Here is a 6,000-nt window from a genome sequence, read left to right on the forward strand (position 1 = left end):
AGCCCACCTAAAAAGGATTATGGCCGATCGAGCTATGGAGAGCCCAGTTATAGTTGTGTTGGACATAGGGGAGGTTCCCATCCCATGTGCATAGATTCTTTGAGTTGTACATGCATAGAATGTGTATGATCATCCTTTTGACAACCTCTGTCTGGCCATCAGATTGGGGATGGAAAGCTATGGAATTAGTGAGCTTGGTGTCCACCATTGACCAGAGACTAGACCAAAATGTATTGAGGAATCCCTTTATTGATCTGAGATGATAGACTGAGGGATCCCAAAGTGTACCCAAACTCATTCAAATAAGAGTTTTGTAGTGGCTTCTAATGTTATATTCTTCTTACAGGGCATCATAATGGCCATCTTCGAGAATTTATCGACGACCACAAAAACATAGTCATTGCCATTCTTAGTAGAAGGAAGGCCCGACATGTAATCCATGGAGATGGATTCCCAAGGTCGACTAGGGGTAGGCAACAGAGTATAGAGGCCTTGCTTCTTGATGGTCAATTTAGCAATGGCGCAGGCAGTGCAAGATCTGATGTACTTCCCGACATCTTATCGAAGATTCGGCCAATATAAATACTTATGTAGTACCGCCACTATTTTCTTGACCTCAAAATGCCCAACGACCCGACTGTAGTGCACTTCCCAAATCATCTTGAAATGCTTGCTTTAAGGAAGAAAAAGGTGTCCCAGGTGGCATAACAGTGCATCCTGGAGGTGAAAATCTGGAACTTGTTGACCCTCCAAGAGCATCTGGTATGAGTGGCCAAATTCTGGGTCACTTTTGTAGAGAAATGGCCAATCAGAAGTCTTGTGCCCACAAGAAGACAACACGGTTGTTAACACCATGATCAGTGGTTAGCTGAGGTTGTCTACAACATTATTGGTGCTGCCCTTCTTGTACTTTATATTCAAATGGAACTGTTGCAGTGTTAAAATTGGCAACCAGGGCAAAACTTCATGTGGGTCATCTTATTCATGGCTAATAATATTTTTATTAGATTCCTCTCATCGAGAGGTGTAGGATTGATATAAATATCATCCAATCCGATAAGTATTCATGGAGATATGAATTTATTTTGATTATGGAATTATTATCAAGCCGACCTACAACTCATGTATGCTCAGAAGCCCAACAGTCGCATCTATTCACCCACCAACATTGTGTATAAATATAAGAGGACTTTTCCTCATTTAGACTCACTCATCTCATCACATCTTTCTCTCTCTACTGCGCAGATATGAGTCTCTTCTCTACTGCGTTGAAATGGGTCTCTCTCTCTCACACATGTGAAGCCGGAAGCTGTTGAATTTGAAACTGCAACTGCAGAAGTAAAGATTGACTTGCGAGGCCTAGAAGATATCCTCTTTGGAACTGTGTTGTAGGTTCATCTAAACCTCCTTTTAAATCCGCAACTTTTGGTGGTGGAATGAAGTCAATCCGACAAACGGTTTGCAAGATATCGACTGCCCTAGTTTGAAGCCGAAAACTGCTGAAACTGAAGCTGCAACTGCAGAATTAAAGATTGACTTGCGTGGCCTAGAAGATCTCCTCATTTGAACTACGCTGTAGGTTCATCTGAACCTCCTCTGGAAGCTGAAACTTTTGGTGGTGGAATGAAGTCAATCCGACGAACGGTTTGCAAGATATCGACTGCCCTAGTTTGAAGCCAGAAACTGCTGAAACTGAAGCTGCAACTGCAGAAGTAAAGATTGACTTGCGTGGCCTAGAGGATCTCCTCATTGAACTACGATGTAGGTTCATCTGAACCTCCTCTGGAAGCCGAAACTTTTGGTGGTGGAATGAAGTCAATCCGATGAACGGTTTGCAAGATATCGACTGCCCTAGTTTGAAGCCGGAAACTGCTGAAACTGAAGCTGCAACTGCAGAAGTAAAGATTGAATTGCGTGGCCTAGAAGATCTCCTCATTTGAACTGCGCTGTAGGTTCATCTAAACCTCCTCTGGAACCCAAAACTTTTGGTGGTGGAATGAAGTCAATCCGACTGTTAGTTTGTGAGATATGGTCTGCCCTAGTTTGATAATGAAGCCGCTAATGCTGATGCTACTAATCTAGGGTTTGCTACTGCTGATATGAATCATATTTATTGTACTATTTCTCTCTGCTGAATTATTGAAGATAAAAGAAGATTTCATCAAAGGGTTTCCCCACACATTGTGGGGTTTGTCCCTGGCTAGCCACCACATCTTGTGTCTCTTGTCTTGGCTTGTTTTCTGTCGATCGTTTAATGTTCTATCTGCACTTTACTTTATGTACATGTGATTGCTAATCAGTGGAATATAATAAGAAAAAGAAGTAAACTGTTATAAGCATAGAACATACCATAACTTAACATGCAGGTATGTGGACCACTTCTAATGGCTATCATTCTGCAACTTTCCTTGCATCTGTATGAACTGCAAGGGTCAATGGTCTGTGTCGATGACCATTTCCTTCCCCAAAATTTCATGCTTTCATTGTCGACCGGCCTGCACAATGGAATACATATATTTGTCATAAGTGGGATAATTTCAGACTGTGTTTGAAAGTGTCTCACTGTGATATGCCACTGGATGCCCCTGTTGAGTAAGGACTACCCCAATATAATAGTCAGAGGCAGTTGTCTCGATCTCAAATGGTTGTTGCAAGTCTGGTAGTGTGAGAACTGGTTCAGAGTAGAGGTGATGTTTCAATTCTGTGAATGCCTTCTGTTTAGGTTCAGACCAAAATAATTTTTCTTTTTCTCCTCCCTTGGTGACTTGACTAAATGGGCCAAGTGATATGAGAGAACCCCAACACGAACATGCGGTAGAAATTAGCAAGACCCAGAAAGTTGTGGAGCTCTGTCAAAGTGGTTAGGGCTAGCTAATCCCAAATGACATGGATCTTAACTGGATCCACATGCATCCCCTGTTCATCAATAATGTATCCCAGATACTGAACTTGGGTCATGCTAAAATTTCATTTCTCCAAGTTGGCACACAACTTGTGTTACCGTAGTGTTTGGAGAACCTATAAGATGTGGTGGAGGTGCTCTTCCCAAATCTAGCTGAAGAACAGGATGTCATCCTGGTATACCACTACAAATGAGTTGGTGAATGGTTGGAATATGTCATCCATCAGCCTCATGAAGGTTGCATGAGCATTTGTCAACCCGAACGACATAACCAGCCATTCAAAAAGGCCCTCCATGGCTTTCAAGGCAGTCTACCACACATCAGAGGGTTCAATTGGTACCTAGTGATTTCTGGACTTCAAGTTGATCCTGCTAAAATATTTAGCCCCCTTGAGTTGGTCCAAAAGGTCATCAATCCATGGGATCGGGTACCTATTCCAAACAGTGATCTTGTTCAACACCTGATAGTCAATACAGAGTCTCCGAGTCCCAACCTTCTTTTGTACCAACACAATCAGGCTCCCATAAGGTGATGAACTCAGCTAGATGTGACCTTAGTGCAGTGGCTCTAGAATTTGCCTCGTGATTTCGTTTTTCTCTAAAATTGAGCACAAGTAGATTGGTCCATTGGGAAATGTCGCACCTGGGGTTAGGTCAACAGAGTGCTTGATGTGACAATGCAAAGGCACCCTTGCAGGGGAGGTGAATATGTCCTCCTACTCTTCCACGACCTTGTCCATATGTTGTTGTCGTACGAAGGGGCCCTATATGGAGGTTGTGGCCATCATCTTATTCTTTCACTGAGGGTGTATCATCAAGGAAACAAATTTCCTGGTTTTAGAAATGAGCTTACTGTATTGTTTTGCAGTAACCAAAGAGATGGTGGTAGGCGGTGCTACCTCTAGTATCCTATACAACTTATTCCCCAAGGTAACAATAACATCACGAGGCCTTGACTCATATACAACATGTCACTTCCACAAGTATGGTTGGCCTAATAATAAATCACAAACATCAAGGGGAGAAACATCACATAATACCTCATCCGTGAAGGTCTTGATGCTGTATGGAAGGTGACACTACTGGCTAGCACGAAGATCCCGTCCTTGGTGAAGCCACCCGATGGTGTACAGTTGTGGGTGTGTTGTGGTCGGTAAGCCCAGCCACTTCACGACCTCTATTTAAATGAGGTTCTTTTGGCTCCCGTTGTCAACAATGAATTATAGCAAGGAACCCTTTATTGGGTGTGGAGCCTGATTATATTCTTTATTTAGAGGTATCACCACATTGGACCCCAGTTTGTAATGTGGCGGCAATGCCACCCGTAAAATATAAGCTACAGGGGGGTCCAGGGAGGCTAGCTGTGACCTTTGGGAGCCCCCCTCTAGTGGGGGGATCGGGGTCAGTGCCCCTAAAGCTAAAAATAGATGTAAAATTGCCTTGTAAAATGTTGTAATTTCGTATTCAATCTGGGTCGTTCATTAGGCAGAGATTTGATGGTAGAAGTTATGTTTAATTTAAGGTTTTTTTCCCTAGAAGGCAACCCCTCGCTATATATGAGGGAATTGTATTGCATCTATGTAGATCTATATTCTGAGTGAGAAAGAGAGAGGAGATTGTGTGAGAGCGAAGAGGGAATTACAATGGATATGTTGTAGGTTGTATCTCTTCAGTTTGTTGGATAATATAAAAGGAAGGACTGACTATTTCTATGTGGGCGTAGCCTAAATTGGGTGAACCATGTATATATGTGTCTCTCTTGTTTGATGTGTTTTCTGTGTTTGTATTTCTTTAATCTATTTCATGTGTTTTGTTGCTCTGTAATATATAATTTTCTAACAACTGGTATCAGAGCTGAAGGTCTATTTGGCTGATAAACTTGCAGGAGAAAAGGGTTCTTGGTTCGAGTGGGAGCAATCCCGGAAGATGGTAGGTTTAGGGTCGAAATATTTAACGACCAAAACTACCAGTTGTGGAAGATGAAAATGGAAGATTATCTGTATCAGAAAGATCTATACCAACCATTGAGCAGAAAGGCAAAGAAGCCGACGAGTATGATAGACACAGAATGGGATATTCTCGACAGAAAGGCACTTGGAGCAATATTGTTGTGCCTAGCGGCGTCGGTAGAGTTTAATATTTCAAAGGAAACGACAACAAAGGGTTTAATGTCGACATTGTCCAAACTATATGAAAAACCCTCGGCCTCAAATAAGGTATTTCTTATGAAGCGTTTATTTAATATGAAAATGTCAGAAGGTGGATTTGTTGTTGATCATTTAAATGAATTTAATACAGTTACAAGTCAGTTAAGTTCTGTAGGGGTAACTTTTGATGATGAAGTTAGGGCTTTATTATTTCTATTCTCTTTGCCAGAAAGTTGGAATGGTTTAGTTATGGCCATTAGTAACTCTATGTCTGGATCTAGTACTTTAAAGTTTGATGATGTTGTCGGTGCAATCCTTAGTGAGGAAATGCGACAGAAAAGCTTCGGTGAGACATCAGGTAATGCTTTGACTGCAGAGACTAGGGGAAGAAAAATGGAAAGAGGAAAGAGCCCAAGATATTGCAGTAAGTCAAGGAAAGGAAGATCCAAGTCCAGATTGGGGATAGTGTGCTGGAAATGTGGGAAGAAAGGACACCTGAAGAAAGACTACAAGTCTCAGAAGGGAAAAGAAGGAGATGCACAACAAGAAAACAATCATGAAGCAAATGTGACAGGTGATGTGTTGCAAGATGCTTTGATTATTTCTTTAGAAAATATTATTGATGCCTGGGTGGTAGATTCAGGGGCCTCATTCCATGCCACACCTGATAGGAAACATTTTCATGATTGTGTTCAAGGATATTTTGGACAGGTTCGATTGGGTGATGATAAACCTTGTAAAATCATTGGAATGGGTATAGTTTTCATAAAACAATAGAATGGAAATCAATGGCTATTTAAGGAGGTAAGGCATGTTCCAAATTTGAAGAAAAATTTTATTTTAATAGGGCAGTTGGGAGGTGAAGGCTGTGTGACTACTTTTACAGATAAAACATGGAAGGTCACTAAAGGATCCCTGGTAATAGCAAAAGGAGAAAAGGTTGGTACATTG

The sequence above is a fragment of the Pinus tabuliformis genome, chromosome 7, assembly GCF_031772625.1.
Source record: "Pinus tabuliformis cultivar Carrire ecotype Pingquan chromosome 7, CPIR1, whole genome shotgun sequence".
In the NCBI taxonomy this organism is placed as follows: domain Eukaryota; kingdom Viridiplantae; phylum Streptophyta; class Pinopsida; order Pinales; family Pinaceae; genus Pinus; species Pinus tabuliformis.